Below are 18,820 nucleotides of genomic sequence, written 5' to 3'. Positions count from 1 at the left end.
TTTGGGCTGGGCCTCCGGCTAATAGGTTAGTCCCAAAAATAATATAAAAGTGGATAATAAAGCCCAATATTTCCTAAAATAGTAGATAAAGTAGCATGGAGCAATCAAAAATTATAGATACGTTGGAGACGTATCAGCGGGGGCCAGCTTGAAGGACCTTCAGGAGGAGTAGGCCGCGCATGCACAACGGCTTCATTAGCAGGAGGAGGACCTGAAGGCCCGTGAGGCGAAGCTCACCGATCGCGACTCCACGCTGTCGAAGGTGACTATTGACCACCACCACCGAAACTTCGCCGCACGAGCCGAACCTCACCAGCAGCTCCGTCGAGGCCGCTGCATTAACATGTTCTTACTTGAGCTCAGTGGCGCATGTCCCCTTTCTCCTTTGACACCATCAGGTACCATTCTCCTCTTCCCTCAAATTCGCATTAGGTCATCCAAGTTCATAGAGTTCATCGGTGTTCCTCCAAGTTCTTCTTGTTCCTCCGGCTAGAACCCATATTTCAATCCAAAAACAACGTAGGAGTATTGCGGTAGCAGTTTAGCCTTCACCTTGAATCTTGTGTGGATTGCTTCTCATTCATAATCAGCATATAACATACTAGTTTTTCTACCGCTGCCCTTTTAGGTCTAGCAATTATTTTCCTTTTCACACCTTCATAGATCCATAAATATAGCTGCAAACTGTCAAACCTGTTAGCCCCATACTTAGCAAAGTTCAGCAATCCTTGATCCATAGATAGTTGACCCGCCCGTCAGTTTTTGGGCGGCTTAGAAATGAACTTGTAACTCGCCAGGAATTACAGAAACTGCTTCTTTAAGTTAACACGCCAACATGCTGTCAGCCTATGTTTTCATAACTTAACCCGCATATTCTCATAGCCTTATAATCACTTCGATCCATGGCTAGGGTCGCTCATAATTTCTTAATAGTTCACTGTAATACTTAGTCTTTTAATCATACTTAGCCCACTATAGTTGAAACATCATGTAACCACTTGGGCAGCTTACCATTGCAATTTTAACCTGCCATATCTTTATTCCTTGGTTACATCTCTTTAACCCGACCAATCATGACTAAAACTCCCACTTCCTATGACTTGAAAGCCTCGAAGTCTCAGAGCTCATGCTCAATTAATTTGTGGATATGGGTGTCTTACCGGCTAAAGAAGGCATTCACTTGCGGGTTCGTGGACCTGAAGTTACTCCACAACCCAGATACGTTCAAGTGGTAATCTTTGTAGACTACCTTCTCCGTGGCTTTTCATCACCTGGGTCATAGTTTTTCTGGGCTGCTTTGCATTTTTATAACCTTCATCCTCAAGACATTGGCCCCAACTCCGTCGCGAACCTATGCCAGATCCAAGTATTATGTGAGGTGTATCTGCAAGAATAACCTATCGTTGACCTCTTCAAGGATTTCTTTTATATCAACCGCTAGACTGAGATGACAGATGGACCCAGTCTAGAACTTTGAGGTGTTTCCATCCAGCGATGAAGAGATGTGACCTTCCCCTCAGTTGTCTTACCAAGCCACCCAAAGGTTGGAACCACACTTGGTCTTACTGCAAAACACTGCCCCGTCTGAAGAGAACCCCCTACCGGTTATCGCCCCCACCATTTCAGCACCAACACCGAGCTCCCAGGTCAATTAATTGCCATAGAGTGCACTCAATATGCACGTATTTTTTCAAATATAAGGGCCTTAATAGGGAACGGCTTAACTGGAGTCGACTTGACTAGTTGCTGGGTATCATGGAGTATCTTACCTTTGAGCCGGCGTGGCGGCTTAATGTGTGAGTACACTGGTAATGTAAAGGACCTGCAACGTTACAATCAGAAACCTTTGACTGACAAAGCGGTTAATGAGATGGTCAAGTCTTTGCTTGGAGAGCCTCAAGAGAACTGCAATAAGGCGGGGCTTAACCCCTTCTGCAATCTTAACATGACCCCTCCTGTAAGCACTTTTATTAAATGTTACTCTCACTCATTCATTCTTTATACTTTACCCCTTATAAACCACTGCCAACATGTATATATATGCAAGATAGTCACGCTTTTTGGAAGACGAAGATAATAACTGCTCCACCACCTAAGAAGACTAAAGCAGTAAAGACTTGAGCTTTGGGTTGTCGTAAGAAGCAAACAGTAGAAGAGCTACCTGAGCTAGATGAGTCGGAGGTAGAACTTGACTCCCTTGGTCTTATTTTCGTGCAACTTATTGATGCTGATTCCTCTCAGGATGATGCGGATACAAGCCAGGCCAACATAGAAGAGGTAATTCCTATCTCCTCCGACTCAGAACCCTTGCCAAGAACATGGTGGGTAATCTGGAAAGTAAGATTTTACATCCTCTTGCTTATCTCGAGCCCAACTTTCTTTTGAAGAAACAGCAGCACGAGTCCAGGTGTCTGACCCGGAGCGGCGGTACTGAAGACCTTGTGGCCGGCTTATCCAACACGCCGGCTCCTCAAAAACATCATAATGAGGTGCCTCATAGTCCAACTCGATCCCTTCCAAAGGCCGGTCTCATGCGTGAACCTCTTACTCCTTTTGATTCCAACTATCAGGGAACGCCTCCATCATTTGGCGACTCAACTAGAACATAGCTTCCTGTCTTTGTTGTTTCCCATGGATAAGTGTTTTCATTTGTTGATAAAAACATGTTGTCATATACTCATAAACTCTTGTATTCTTGTCACAATGGCAAGGCAAATACTGGTAAAAAGAAAAAGGTGGGTGGCTCTTCCAAGGCTACCAAGGCCTTTGAGCTGGAGAAGAAAGTATTGGAGGCCACTAAGATTTCAATCTAGGATCCTGAAGATCCTACAAATCAGCAAGATGACCTGGCTCCACAGATTGATGATCCAGCTTTTGAACCTATGGGCACTAAAGTTAACCCGGTGGCCAGCCATGACCCGCCAAGTCGTAAGCGGCCCTCTCCTGCCAAGTCAATTGACAAAAGCCCTGCTAATGCTGATGTTGATGATATCACTGTTATTGGGTCAGTCTTTAAGGCCCCCGACGTCTCCAGAGCGCTAGCTAAGCACTCAGCTAAGGAAGAAACACCCTCACTGGAGAAGGGTAAAGCCAAACTAGACTTGCAGAGCTATGCAACCTTCAGCGCTAGTGAGCTGCATGCGGGCAATTTAAGCCGCCTTCATACAAGCCAGATATGGAGGTCGGCTTAGTCAACCTGATGCGGCAGAAGTATGAGGTATGAATGTGTTTAACCACTCTTAGCATTATATATGTATGTATGTCCATGTAGCCCCCAAGTCTTAAGTATAGGAAAATCATTGAGTATGCTTGAGACTTGTGAATTTTTCCAAAGTGTAGCCCCCAAGGGCTGGCTTATCTTCCAAAGATGAGCTGGGTCTTTGAAAATAACAACTTTGCAAAGAATCATGCGTAGCCCCCAAGGGCCGGCTTATCTTTCAAAGATGAGCTAGGTCTTTGAAAATAGCAATTTTGCAAAGAATCATGCATAGCCCCCAAGACGCCGGCTTATCTTTCAAAGTAGAGTCGCGTCTTGCAATCACTTGTGAGAACAAATATGCAGACCCCAAGGGTGGGTTTATCTTTGAGCCGGGTCATAATATAAATTGAAATGACCTATATTAGCTGCCAAGTGCCAAGTATATTGCCTGCAATGTGCCTGTGTCACATCCCTAGCTTCTGGTAATGCACTAGGCTAGACCTCTTGCTGCATCATGTTTAAATTCAAATGAAATTTGAATTGAGGAATTTTCAAAGCCTCAGAAACCTCTAAAAATAACCAACAATTAAATCTTCTCAAATGTGTCCAAGAAAATGCTCATGTTGCCCTCTGAAAATATTGGACAGAGATAAAAATCAAAACAATATTTTTAGGAGCTCATGGACATTTATTTTGGCCATTTGGATTAATTCGATAAATATTTGCATTGGAAAGATATTTCTATATATATGAAATATGGTCCAAAAATTATGCCAATTATAAAAGAGCTCTGGAATAATACCATTAGCCCCTACAAAAATTGGCATAATAAAATTAAATGATTTAATATATTTATTAAATCAAACAAATGTCAGAAAAATAGAAAACAGAAGTAAAATAGGAAAAACAGAGAGAGGGAGGGAAACATTACCTGCAGCCCACCTGGGCCACTTACCTGTAGCCGGCCCAGCTCCTCCCGCTGGCCCAGCCCACCTCCTCCCCCCCTTGTCCTCTTCTTCCTCTGCCAATAGGCAGAGGCGAGGCGTGGCGCGCGCCCGAAGAGCGCCGGCCACCTCCTACTTCGCCGTGGCAACCTCCCTGCCTCCCTCCTCGACGCCCGGAGACGCCACGCCACCCCCTCAGACCCCTCTCACTCTTCCTCGAGGCCCCGCTCCTCTGCTCTTTCTCTCTCGCCCGAACCCGAACACAGCCGTCGCCGCCGACGAGAACCACCACGGCCACAGCCACCCCCTCGCCCCTCGGTTGTGCCCACGAGCTCCGCGACGTCGTCCTCGACCCCCTCACCGAACCACGTCCCGCCGAAAGCCCTGCAGCGTCGACTTCGAGCTCTTCTTCAACCTTCGGCCGCCGGTGACCTCGTCTTCGATTCGCGCCGTCTAGGTCGTCCCCAGGCCCACTGAGCTGCGCTTCGACCTCCCAGTGAGCTCCTCCGTCGTTTCCCCCTAACCCCACGGCCTAGCGCTCGTTGTAGCACCACTTCCCATGATGGCCGAAGCACACTGCCGCACGAACTCGTCGTCGACGAGGCTCCGGTGGCCAATCGGCCCCGTGCATATGCCCGTTGGCTTTGTGGGAGCCTGCAGAACGCGTTGTTGCTACCCGTTGATCCTCCCGTGCACGGTGGCGCCGTTTTCATCGGCGCCCGAACTCCGGCGACCGCCAAAGTCGTCGCCGGCGACGTCTCCGGCCACCCCGAGCTCAACCATCACCACCAAGAGCTGCGGCTCGTTCCCAGGAGCTCGTAGATGCTCTCCGCCTCCCGTTTGGTGGCCGTAACGTGCAAATGCACTTCCTCCGCCGCGCTCGGCCTCGCCGGCGGCTAAACGCCGGCGAGTTGACCGGGTTTGACCCCCCAGGGTCGCTGACCAGTGGGCCCGACCCCCCTAACCTTTTAATTAAATTAAATTAACCCCTGTTAACCCCCCTGTCACTGACGTGTGGGTCCCACACGTCAGATTTGACCGGACTGTGCCACGTTGACCTGCTGACGTCATCATGACATCAGGCTGACGCAATTAAATCATTTCTGGATTTAATTTAATTCTGAAATTCCAGAAAATAACTAAAACTTCAATAAATCATAGAAAATTAACCGTAACTCCAAATTTAATAAATTATATATGAAAAATTATCAGAAAAATTCAAGGAATCCATCTGTACCATTTTCATGCATGTTAGAACAACTTATCACTACTGTTTAGGGCAAATGAAGTGAATGGCATTTGAATAATCACATATGGAGTTTGAATTTGAATTTTATATTCAAACCAACTTCATTTAATCTGTTGCTAGTTGCATTAGCTCAAAACACATTCATATTGCCATGTCATGAGCATGCATCATAATGTGCATTGCATTGATTGTATTTCTTCCTTGTTGCCGGTATTTGTCCCCTCTCGATAGACGTGATACCGATGATGTGATCGTTGACACTGATGAAGACTCAATGTTATCTTCAGAAGTGCCAGGCAAGCAAAACCCCCTTGTTCATTCCGATACAATCCTACTCTCTCGCTCCTGCTCTCTTTTACTGCATTAGGACAACATCGATTCATCTGTTACTTGCTACTGTAGCTGAACCCCTTTATCCTTTGCATGACCTGTCATTGCCACAGTAAATAGATGAAACCCACTAGCATGAGTAGGAGTTGTTTGAGCCCTGATGTGCCTACTCATTCATGTTTGTTCGTCATGCCTGCTACTGCTTAGAGTTGAGTCAGGTCTGATTCATCGGGGATGAATCAGAGGCGTGTGAACATGTCCCAATGTGTGTGAGCTAAGTGTGTGAACACGATTTGGTAAAGGTAGCGGTGAGAGGCCATGTAGGAGTACGTGGTGGGTTGTCTCATTGCAGCCGTCCTTAGGAACTGAGTTCTGTGTTTGTGATCCATGACCAGCTACTACCACACATTGGAATGCTTAAGTGCCCCTCTCGACTTATTAATCAACATGATCTCTGTCCAGGAGTTGCAACTAGTTTCTGGTGTTTGTAGGTAGTGTTAGTAGTCTACCAAGTGGCACCCGGTACAGGTGGGCTTGGGACAGACTAGGCACCGTGGCACGGTGTACCAAGTGGCACCCGGTTGGTGGGCTTGGGAACCCTGCTCACATCGTTTGGGGCCGTGAGCGACACCCCGGCCGGATCTCCTTGCGGATGGAACCCGAATAGGAGATAAACCTGGACGAGAGACTTGTTCGGTTAGTTAGGTCGTGGCCGACTCCCTCGCCCGGCTTCCCCTTGAAGGTTGCCGAGGTACATGACGTGTACAGGGCGGTAAGTGGCGGGAGCGTGTGTGAAGAAGTACACCCCTGCAGGGTTAACATCATCTATTCGAATAGCCGGATTCCTCAGATATGGAAACTTGGACCCCTTGTACAGTTCATAGACAAGTGAAAGTGGATACTCTAAAATACGCAAGATAAGCGTGAGTGCCATGGATGGCGTTCTCGTAGGGAGACGGGAGTGGATCCATAGTGGTGTATTGGTTGGTGAATATGTGGACTCGTGTGCGCCACTTCAAAAGAGTTACTTGCAGTCGTAGTTCAGGATAGCCACCGAGTCAAAGCTGGCTTGCTGCAGTCAAACCCTACCATCCCCTTTGTTGATAATGATGCATATGTAGATAGTTCTGATGTAAGTCTTGCTGGGTACATTTGTACTCACGTTTGCCTATTTTATGTTTTTGCAGAGAGACTTCAGTCTCACTAGTAGTTCCACGTGGACTTCGACGTTTAGCTTGATACCTCAGCTACGATCTTGTGCCCTCGGCAGGATCTGATAGATAGTCAGGCTTCTCAGCCTTTTTCATTTATAGATGTCTGTACTCAGACATGATAGCTTCCGCTTGTGCTTTGACTTGTATGCTCTGATTGTTGGGTCGTGAGACCCATGTTTGTAATATCTCGCTCCTCGGAGCCTATTGATTAAAATACTTGAGTCGTAGAGTCATGTTGTGATGCCATGTTGTGTTTGCACATATCGAGCATATTGTGTGTATGTTATTGAAATGCTTGGTATGTGTGGGATCTGACCATCTAGTTGTTTATCTTTAGTAGCCTCTCTTACCGGGAAATGTCTCCTAGTGTTTCCAACGAGCCATGGTAGCTTGCTACTGCTCCAGAACACTTAGGCTGGCCGGCATGTGTCCTTCTTCGTTCCTGTGTCTGTCCCTTCGGGGAAATGTCACGCGATGAATACCGGAGTCCTGCTAGCCCGCTACAGCCCGGTTCACCGGAGTCCTGCTAGCCCAGTGCTACAGCCTGGATCCATTTGCTGATGACCGACACGTTCGATGCTGGGTCATGGATGCCTGTCCCTGTAAGTCTGTGCCACTTTGGGTTTACGACTAGCCATGTCAGCCCGGGCTCCTTATCATATGGATGCTAGCGACACTGTCATATACGTGTGCCAAAAGGCGCAAACGGTCCCGGGCTAAGGTAAGGCGACACCCGTGGGAATACCGTGCGTGAGGCCGCAAAGTGATATGAGGTGTTACATGCTAGATCGATGTGGCATTGAGTCGGGGTCCTGACAGCGTTGGTATCAGAGCTTGACTGCCTGTAGGATTACCAAGCCAAACTGGTCGAAGTTGAGTCTAGATATTCTTTAGTTATGTAAGGGAATTGATTGTGGGATGGAACGTAAGGCCATTTTACTCCTTATACCTCATGGCCTTCTGATCTGAGTCATCATCTTCTCTTCTACGGGGATTAAGAACTAGGCTATCTCTTCTTTCTATTAGGATCACGTGTTACTAATCCGTAGACCTATAGAATTGTTGGACTTAAGCCTCGTTTCAGTTCCTATTACTTCCGTATGTATTTGTTGATCTCGAAACCTTGATATTGTGCTTCTGAGTGGTTATGCCACCATTTTTGTGAATGTCTCAAGTCTTTTCTGAGCATTTATAGCCGTTATGCTGTCCGAGTCATCCCAGGTTTCCAAACAGTCTGATGCATTTGCAAATCCCTTCCTCCTGTTTCCGATGTGCCTTTGGTCAGATTAATCACACAAATCAGTGAGTTGAGGTACTTTACTGCCTCGACCTTTATGTTGGAGTTATTATTATGACCCTAGGTGTCTTATGGGATCATCTAGTAATTTAGCCATGATTTGTGTTCCCAGTGTGATGATTCTGGCCATCATTCTCGAAAGCATCCCGTGATGCTACTTAGTAGTAGGTATTCTATTCCTGGGTTTTTGAACCCGAGATTCACTCTACTTAAATCATGTTGATAGTGTTGCTAGTTCCTTCAGGATATTAGTAACCCTTGCATTAGTCCTCGAGGTCCGTGGTATTTCCTTCTTCCAAATACTATGAACCGTTTATGGCAGATGTTCCTCGCTGATCGAAAGATCACAATCAGAGTGCTCTCGATGGGTTCTCGATTCTATATTGTGACTCTGCCAGTTCTACCTTTCTGCATGGGTTATCCGGAAGAAATATGTTGAATTCGTTCGACATGCTAGTCCATGCATCCACAACTTGGAAAATCATATGTTCTTTTGAGTTGTCCCTTTTTAGTTGTTTTCTGGCCCTCGTCTATCAATTGATAGTCAAGAGTATGCGTGCATTCGTTCGTCGATGCCTATTACCCTTGTGGTCCGCCAAGCCATTCTATTTCAGAATGAATAGGAGAAACAAACTACAGTACCTCATCCATATTTAGGATTGGGTCAAAGTAGTTGTGTTCCACAGATCAAGTCACAATCCAGCTTCTGGTCTGCTCTACCCTGAAGTATTACCATCATTATATCAGGAATATCATGGGAATTGCACCACTTTTTGTGAATTCTTGACATAGTGATACTTCTCGCCATTTTTTTTTCATTCCTCGGTTCCGTGTTGTTGCAGCCGGAGTGCCGACAAGTGAATCATGATGTGTGAACTCAATACTCCTAGCAACCCCATTGCTTGGTAGTTAAAGGACAATAATTTCATTCTTAGTGTGTCGGTTTTTGAATCACCATTCTAAGATTGATCGTGCTACCTAGTCCTTATTTCCTGGTGCACTCTTTGATTGATGAGTTAGGATTTTGTCAAGTCCTTGCTCATTTGATCATATCATCTTGCCCTAAAAAGCAAGATTGTTCTCGAGCTTAGTAACATATCGGTGGTTCGTGATTTCCGAAGATCTTCTCGGAAGTATTACCAGGTTGTCACCTGATCGCTATGTTGAGCTCGTGATCAAGTTGGTTTCTTGTGAACCACCTTCTCTCCAAGAATCGGTGTTAGATATCCCTGAGCTAGTTGGTTAAGCTAAACGACAACTTGGAGGGTTGGAAGATAAAAGCTTGCCTGACTTAGTTCGTTCCAAAGGGATATTCTTGTGTAGTGTGTGTTGAAGAAAGATGATATCTTCATCGATTGGTCCCTGTGATCAGTTGCTGGACCTATCGTCTTATCAATCCTTTGATTTGAGTGTGGGCTATCGTCAAATCAAATCAGTACCAACGATGCTCGTAATGTTGTCTTACTCGTGGTTGATCCCTCGAGCATACACCCTTACATCTTTGGTCTGACCAATGCTATCACTTGTTCACTTAACTATGGATTTCCTTGTAAAAGGAAACCCGGATGAATTGTTGCTGAGCCCATTGGCAACATCCTTATCTCCTCCATGATGTTGTTGAACATTAAGTTAGTGTTGGAAACTTTTGAAAGCATTTCTTCATGCTAGGTCATGGAGCAAATGTTCGGATGTAAGAAGTGACTTCCTCCAGTCCATGTGCATTTGATGCAAGTTGCCGCCGTGGATTCGAGAAAGTCAATGTTGTTTCCTTTGGAATCATCCCAAATCAGTCATGCATACGTGCGAAGTATTCTGTGGTCTGGAGACTTGCAACCTTCATTCCATATGTGTTCCGAGCACACCAAGCCACTGATTGATTTGTTCAAGGAGAAGAAGTTCCTTCTTAAGAGCATGCCTTCTGCAAGGATTTTGATATCCTCGTTGATGGTTCCCCACCTGAACTCGGTAGTGTTTTATTATAAGACTACTACGTGGCCATGCTTGTCTGGGACAACGTGTTCACATGTTTGTAGCAGAACCAGCTCATGTTTTGGAGCTTGCTATCGTAGTTCATCTCCCGAGAATCCCGCAACGTTATCTCGTCGATTTGTGTTGCAAACTTTCATTTTTCTTCCTAGACTCGATGAGTCTGGAATATCCTGACACCAACCAGATCTGAATCTCAGGCAGATATGATGGGTTGGAACATTTCCCAAGAACTATAATATCGGTCCCTCGGAAACCGGTAAAGTGGATGTCGTGGTCAACACACCCCACCGGAAGACCTATTATTGCAGTATCTTGATTGAAGAAGTTGGCCACCTCCCCATAAGGATTTCGTAGGGTTTTACTCCCTAGTTCCCCCTATGGATTTTTGTGTTCCCTAAGTCCGACCTTTTACTTGATGTTCTAGATATAAACCATATCTATGGGTGGATTACGCTAGCACATCAAAGAGAACATTAGAAGTGGAGTACTAAATGTCTCTCGGTCGATCGTCCAGATTTTGTTCCTTGGCTCGCTAAGGTGAAATCTGAGAAAGTGTTATCCTCCTTTGCATCTGCATCGTCCATCGCTATTCATCATGGTAGTATGTTGTGTTGTCAGCATCCTTGACACGGATGTGGTAAAACCTTGATGAATATGGAAATGCTCAAGTTCTTGAGAGCACGCACAAGCGCTACGTGTTATCATCGGCACTAACTGGGATTCCTCTCAGTTTCCTCGGCAATGTTATGACCCTTTCAAACAGTGAATCCACTCTCTATTGTTGGGTTCTTCCCTAGTTACCAGAATCATTCCAGCATTTGCATTTTGTTCCCAGCTTGCACCACCAATGTGCCATTCTACCATGGGTCTCTTCCATCTCCGGTGATAAGGAAATTCATCCATTACGTTGTCTTCAACACGGTAATCCACATCATCCAAGTCCGAGTATGCCATTCTACCGACCCCCTCCAAACGATCGTTGTGAATTGCCTTATGCTGGTATGAAGAGTTTCAATGATCTTTGAATCAAAGGTAATTCTTTTTGCCACTTAAGATAATACCCTACGATCACCCTCCTCTAGGATGTTTCGTCGTGGTATCATGGCAATTCAACTCCTCGCTACGTTAACAATCGATTACCACCTTCTTAAGTGTGGAATTATTGTCTACCTAGTGAACCTTCGCCATCCGTTTCTTTCCACCCCTCTTGATGTGTATCTCGTGTCTCAACCCGAGAGTTGGTCCTATGTCTCTTTCCGTGAGTTGTTCGATCTTCGAGGAGATCGACCCTTCTAGAGTCTCCTTCCCCTCTCGTTGTCATGACAGTTGGAGTTCTCAGAGGAAGACGTCGAGACAATGATGGTGAACAAATCAACGTTTAGTTGAAGTGCAACCTGGATCGTGAAGATTATACTAGTTGCGTTTACCTTTCACCTTACCCTACGCTCGAATCTCGAGACGAGATTCTTGTTTAGTGGGGGTGAGTTGTCACATCCCTAGCTTCTGGTAATGCACTAGTCTAGACCTCTTGCTGCATCATGTTTAAATTCAAATGAAATTTGAATTGAGGAATTTTCAAAGCCTCAGAAACCTCTAAAAATAACCAACAATTAAATCTTCTCAAATGTGTCCAAGAAAATGCTCATGTTGCCCTCTGAAAATATTGGACAGAGATAAAAATCAAAACAATATTTTTAGGAGCTCATGGACATTTATTTTGGCCATTTGGATTAATTCGATAAATATTTGCATTGGAAAGATATTTCTATATATATGAAATATGGTCCAAAAATTATGCCAATTATAAAAGAGCTCTGGAATAATACCATTAGCCCCTACAAAAATTGGCATAATAAAATTAAATGATTTAATATATTTATTAAATCAAACAAATGTCAGAAAAATAGAAAACAGAAGTAAAATAGGAAAAACAGAGAGAGGGAGGGAAACATTACCTGCAGCCCACCTGGGCCACTTACCTGTAGCCGGCCCAGCTCCTCCCGCTGGCCCAGCCCACCTCCTCCCCCCCCTTGTCCTCTTCTTCCTCTGCCAATAGGCAGAGGCGAGGCGTGGCGCGCGCCCGAAGAGCGCCGGCCACCTCCTGCTTCGCCGTGGCAACCTCCCTGCCTCCCTCCTCGACGCCCGGAGACGCCACGCCACCCCCTCGGACCCCTCTCACTCTTCCTCGAGGCCCCGCTCCTCTGCTCTTTCTCTCTCGCCCGAACCCGAACACAGCCGTCGCCGTCGACGAGAACCACCACGGCCACAGCCACCCCCTCGCCCCTCGGTTGTGCCCACGAGCTCCGCGACGTCGTCCTCGACCCCCTCACCGAACCACGTCCCGCCGAAAGCCCTGCAGCGTCGACTTCGAGCTCTTCATCAACCTTCGGCCGCCGGTGACCTCGTCTTCGATTCGCGCCGTCTAGGTCGTCCCCAGGCCCACTGAGCTGCGCTTCGACCTCCCAGTGAGCTCCTCCGTCGTTTCCCCCTAACCCCACGGCCTAGTGCTCGTTGTAGCACCACTTCCCATGATGGCCGAAGCACACCGCCGCACGAACTCGTCGCCGACGAGGCTCCGGTGGCCAATCGGCCCCGTGCATATGCCCGTTGGCTTTGTGGGAGCCTGCAGAACGCGTTGTTGCTACCCGTTGATCCTCCTGTGCACGGTGGCGCCGTTTTCATCGGCGCCCGAACTCCGGCGACCGCCAAAGTCGTCGCCGGCGACGTCTCCGGCCACCCCGAGCTCAACCATCACCACCAAGAGCTGCGGCTCGTTCCCAGGAGCTCGTAGATGCTCTCCGCCTCCTGTTTGGTGGCTGTAACGTGCAAATGCACTTCCTCCGCCGCGCTCGGCCTCGCCGGCGGCTAAACGCCGGCGAGTTGACCGGGTTTGACCCCCCAGGGTCGCTGACCAGTGGGCCCGACCCCCCTAACCTTTTAATTAAATTAAATTAACCCCTGTTAACCCCCCTGTCACTGACGTGTGGGTCCCACACGTCAGATTTGACCGGACTGCGCCACGTTGACCTGCTGACGTCATCATGACATCAGGCTGACGCAATTAAATCATTTCTGGATTTAATTTAATTCTGAAATTCCAGAAAATAACTAAAACTTCAATAAATCATAGAAAATTAACCGTAACTCCAAATTTAATAAATTATATATGAAAAATTATCAGAAAAATTCAAGGAATCCATCTGTACCATTTTCATGCATGTTAGAACAACTTATCTCTACTGTTTAGGGCAAATGAAGTGAATGGCATTTGAATAATCACATATGGAGTTTGAATTTGAATTTTATATTCAAACCAACTTCATTTAATCTGTTGCTAGTTGCATTAGCTCAAAACACATTCATATTGCCATGTCATGAGCATGCATCATAATGTGCATTGCATTGATTGTATTTCTTCCTTGTTGCCGGTATTTGTCCCCTCTCGATAGACGTGATACCGATGATGTGATCGTTGACACTGATGAAGACTCAATGTTATCTTCAGAAGTGCCAGGCAAGCAAAACCCCCTTGTTCATTCCGATACAATCCTACTCTCTCGCTCCTGCTCTCTTTTACTGCATTAGGACAACATCGATTCATCTGTTACTTGCTACGGTAGCTGAACCCCTTTATCCTTTGCATGACCTGTCATTGCCACAGTAAATAGATGAAACCCACTAGCATGAGTAGGAGTTGTTTGAGCCCTGATGTGCCTACTCATTCATGTTTGTTCGTCATGCCTGCTACTGCTTAGAGTTGAGTCAGGTCTGATTCATCGGGGATGAATCAGAGGCGTGTGAACATGTCCCAATGTGTGTGAGCTAAGTGTGTGAACACGATTTGGTAAAGGTAGCGGTGAGAGGCCATGTAGGAGTACGTGGTGGGTTGTCTCATTGCAGCCGTCCTTAGGAACTGAGTTCTGTGTTTGTGATCCATGACCAGCTACTACCACACATTGGAATGTTTAAGTGCCCCTCTCGACTGATTAATCAACATGATCTCTGTCCAGGAGTTGCAACTAGTTTCTGGTGTTTGTAGGTAGTGTTAGTAGTCTACCAAGTGGCACCCGGTACAGGTGGGCTTGGGACAGACTAGGCACCGTGGCACGGTGTACCAAGTGGCACCCGGTTGGTGGGCTTGGGAACCCTGCTCACATCGTTTGGGGCCGTGAGCGACACCCCGACCGGATCTCCTTGCGGATGGAACCCGAATAGGCGATAAACCTGGACGAGATACTTGTTCGGTTAGTCAGGTCGTGGCCGACTCCCTCGCCCGGCTTCCGCTTGAAGGTTGCCGAGGTACATGACGTGTACAGGGCGGTAAGTGGCGGGAGCGTGTGTGAAGAAGTACACCCCTGCAGGGTTAACATCATCTATTCGAATAGCCGGATTCCTCGGATATGGAAACTTGGACCCCTTGTACAGTTCATAGACAAGTGAAAGTGGATACTCTAAAATACGCAAGATAAGCGTGAGTGCCATGGATGGCGTTCTCGTAGGGAGACGGGAGCGGATCCATAGTGGTGTATTGGTTGGTGAATATGTGGACTCGTGTGCGCCACTTCAAAAGAGTTACTTGCAGTCGTAGTTCAGGATAGCCACCGAGTCAAAGCTGGCTTGCTGCAGTCAAACCCTACCATCCCCTTTGTTGATAATGATGCATATGTAGATAGTTCTGATGTAAGTCTTGCTGGGTACATTTGTACTCACGTTTGCCTATTTTATGTTTTTGCAGAGAGACTTCAGTCTCACTAGTAGTTCCACGTGGACTTCGATGTTTAGCTTGATACCTCAACTACGATCTTGTGCCCTCGGCAGGATCTGATAGATAGTCAGGCTTCTCAGCCTTTTTCATTTATAGATGTCTGTACTCAGACATGATAGCTTCCGCTTGTGCTTTGACTTGTATGCTCTGATTGTTGGGTCGTGAGACCCATGTTTGTAATATCTCGCTCCTCGGAGCCTATTGATTAAAATACTTGAGTCGTAGAGTCATGTTGTGATGCCATGTTGTGTTTGCACATATCGAGCATATTGTGTGTATGTTATTGAAATGCTTGGTATGTGTGGGATCTGACCATCTAGTTGTTTATCTTTAGTAGCCTCTCTTACCGGGAAATGTCTCCTAGTGTTTCCAACGAGCCATGGTAGCTTGCTACTGCTCCGGAACACTTAGGCTGGCCGGCATGTGTCCTTCTTCGTTCCTGTGTCTGTCCCTTCGGGGAAATGTCACGCGATGAATACCGGAGTCCTGCTAGCCCGCTACAGCCCGGTTCACCGGAGTCCTGCTAGCCCAGTGCTACAGCCTGGATCCATTTGCTGATGACCGACACGTTCGATGCTGGGTCATGGATGCCTGTCCCTGTAAGTCTGTGCCACTTTGGGTTTACGACTAGCCATGTCAGCCCGGGCTCCTTATCATATGGATGCTAGCGACACTGTCATATACGTGTGCCAAAAGGCGCAAACGGTCCCGGGCTAAGGTAAGGCGACACCCGTGGGAATACCGTGCGTGAGGCCGCAAAGTGATATGAGGTGTTACATGCTAGATCGATGTGGCATTGAGTCGGGGTCCTGACAGCCTGGGACTTGAATTATCTTTTACAAAGCTTCTCAATACTGATTTTGTACTAATTGTTTCAATTTCTTGTTTTTAGGAGACATTAAGCCTGCAAGAGTCACAACTTGGCGACTTGAAGAAAAATGTAGAACTTCAGCAAGCTGAAAACATCAAGGCCGAGTCAAAATTGAAGGCTTCATTAAATCAGATTGAGAAGATCAAGGCAGGCTTTGATGCTGAAAGAGCCGCCTAGGATACTTAAAAAGCTGCATTGTTGAAGAGAGCAGAAGATGCTGAAAAAGAGCTAAAGCCGGTTACTGAGGAGGTTGCTGATTTAAAACAGCACATATCTCAAATGGCAACAACCATCTTTGGTAAGTTTAACATGCAACTCATTATCGGCTTTAAATTTCTTTAACCCGCCTAGCCACTCAGAATATATGATTTATAACCCGCCTGGTGACTCATGTGCAAAATATTGAACAGGTGCGAGAAGTGCAAGCCTTGGTCAAACATGATATTGAAGTTGAATTCCAAGCCTTGTGCCCGTATCAAATGGCAAAGAACCTTAATCTCTCATCAAGACCGTGTTGGATCATCTTTCGACAGTGCCAGGGAAAATTGAAGGGCTCAAATTATCAGTCGCCCGTGCTAGAGCCATTGTTGCTCTAAGACGGGCCAAAGCTTGGCAATCAGAGTCACCCAGAAGAGATGGCTACTAGGTGTCAGGAATTCAACGATGACGGGTCTATCTTTGAAGAGGCTGATTTCAATGGATGTGTTAGAGAGATGCGGCCCTTGGCGTATAAACTTACACAGGAGCTGGATTTGATCAAGTGTCACTCGGCTTACGACAACGACAACGCTTGTATTAAGCCACCAACGCATGAGATTTTGGACTTAATCCCTAAAAGACGTAAGCATATCTTTGCTCCTGATATTGACCCTTCTCTTATTCTTAATGATGAGGTGACCTTTCAGGTGTTAACTAGCATCGACTGGACGTTGGGTGTTCTCCAGCTGATAAACGACGAAGAGCCAGCATGGGATGATCCGGAGGCTTCTTCCTCAAGGCGCCATGATGATAGTAGGTGGGGTCTAACCCGGATGACACAGAGGCCAGCTTATAGGGGTGATTCAACTTGTGAAAAACTTTGAGGAATTTGTGGGCTTCTGGTGCAGCCATGTAATAGCGTAGTTAAAACTTTTATCTGCCTTATGATGCCTTCGAGCATGTTGTGCCAACTATTCTTCGGCGACTTAATCGTTTGATCTTGCCTTAAATATGCACATTTGATCTATCAACTTTGCCAAAATTTCTTGAAAGCTTGATATATAATATGTAATAGATCCAACAGTGTCTTGTGGTGGCAACTTAGACACACAATCCAGGGTGAGTTAAACAACCCGTCAATACATGGCGACTTATGGTCATATCCAGTCTGTGAAAAAAATCACTTTGGCAGCTTATAGCCTCATGAAACTCAACATGGAGCAATATAACCCGGATCTATATGACCCAACAACTTCTCATATACAAAAGTTTCTGCAAAACAGAAATAAAGAGTATGTGTAACTCAAATATTTGTTAAGCCGGCTTTCAAGGCATGACCAAAATAGATTGTTTTAAAAAAAATACTTCAAAGAAGCTTGGCATGATAGCCTTGCATCCCGTAAGCCGGCTCTCACGTAACATAAATCCGTCGTTTTAACCTTAACAAGTTCAGGGTCTTATTGAACAGATTGACTGCTAAGAGTACGAACAAGCCACATAGCAGAGAGACTACAACAAACATGAGTTTATCCTAGCTCTTTGTCAGATAGCTCTCACGTGACATCAGCTGTCGTTTTAACATTAACGAGTTCACAGTCTTATTTAAAGATTGAATGTTAAGAGTACGGCGGGTCACCTGGCGGAGTAGCAAGTTGCAAACAGACGGGTTTAACTCAGTTATGATAGAAGCCTGTCAAGTGGGTATGAAAGCTATAGTCATTGAGTAGGAATCCCCCAAGCAACCAATGGCATGGAAGACGATCGAGAGGGTAAGAATAGCTATGCTCATTGAGCAGGAAGCCCCCAAGTGACCTATAATATGGCATGAAAGCCGATCAAGATGGTAAGAATAGCTATCCTCATTGAGCAGGAAGCCCCCAAGTGACCGATAATATGGCATGGAAGTCGATCAAGAGGGTAAGAATAGCTATGCTCATTGAGCAGGAAGCCCCCAAATGACCTTATGATCAACCAATAGAGACTCTTGCATCAAAAATATGAGATGAAACAGCAGAGGCTGCGAAATTTAGGGGATCTCGGCTTTATTATGTTTGATCATAAAAAGATATGTACATCAATGAAGGTATATACAATGATGAGGAAAAATGACTCAATTGTAGTAAAGGCGAAGATGAGCAATGTTCCATGGCCTATGGATCTCCTTCTCAGATATGCGGGAATCTTTGTTCTGTCATATGTCAATGAGGTAGTTAGACCAATTGTTGAGGTTTTTGCTAACCACAAAGGGCCCTTCCCAAGCAGGCGAAAGCTTATGCATCCCTGTCTAGTCTTGAATAAAATGGACCACTAAGTCGCCCTCCTGAAAGGTCTGACTTCGAACTCTACGGCTATGATAGCGACGTAGGTCTTGCTGGTATATTGCTGAATGAACCGCTGCAAGGTCAAACTCCTCCTCAAGAGCATCCAAAACATTTTGACGCGCCGTCTCATTGCTAGCTTACACATAAGCCGCCACTCTCGGCGATTCATGACGAATATCGTTGGGGGAGAACTACTTCAGCTCCATAAACCATGAAGAAGGGTGTATAACTCATTGATATGTTGGGGGTGGTCCTGATGCTCCAAAGAACCGAAGGAAGCTCTTCCACCCAACAACGAGGAGTCCTTCTTAAAGGAACCGTGCGCGGGGGTTTGATACCTCTCAAGATCTCCTGGTTAGCATGTTCTGCCTGACCATTGGACTGAGGATGTGCAACTTATGAAACATAAAGCCTGATGTGCTCCTTTTGACAAAATTGTTTTA

The sequence above is a fragment of the Triticum aestivum genome, chromosome 6B, assembly GCF_018294505.1.
Source record: "Triticum aestivum cultivar Chinese Spring chromosome 6B, IWGSC CS RefSeq v2.1, whole genome shotgun sequence".
In the NCBI taxonomy this organism is placed as follows: domain Eukaryota; kingdom Viridiplantae; phylum Streptophyta; class Magnoliopsida; order Poales; family Poaceae; genus Triticum; species Triticum aestivum.
The sequence above is the reverse complement of the archived record's forward strand: the minus strand, read 5'-3'. Positions refer to the sequence as shown.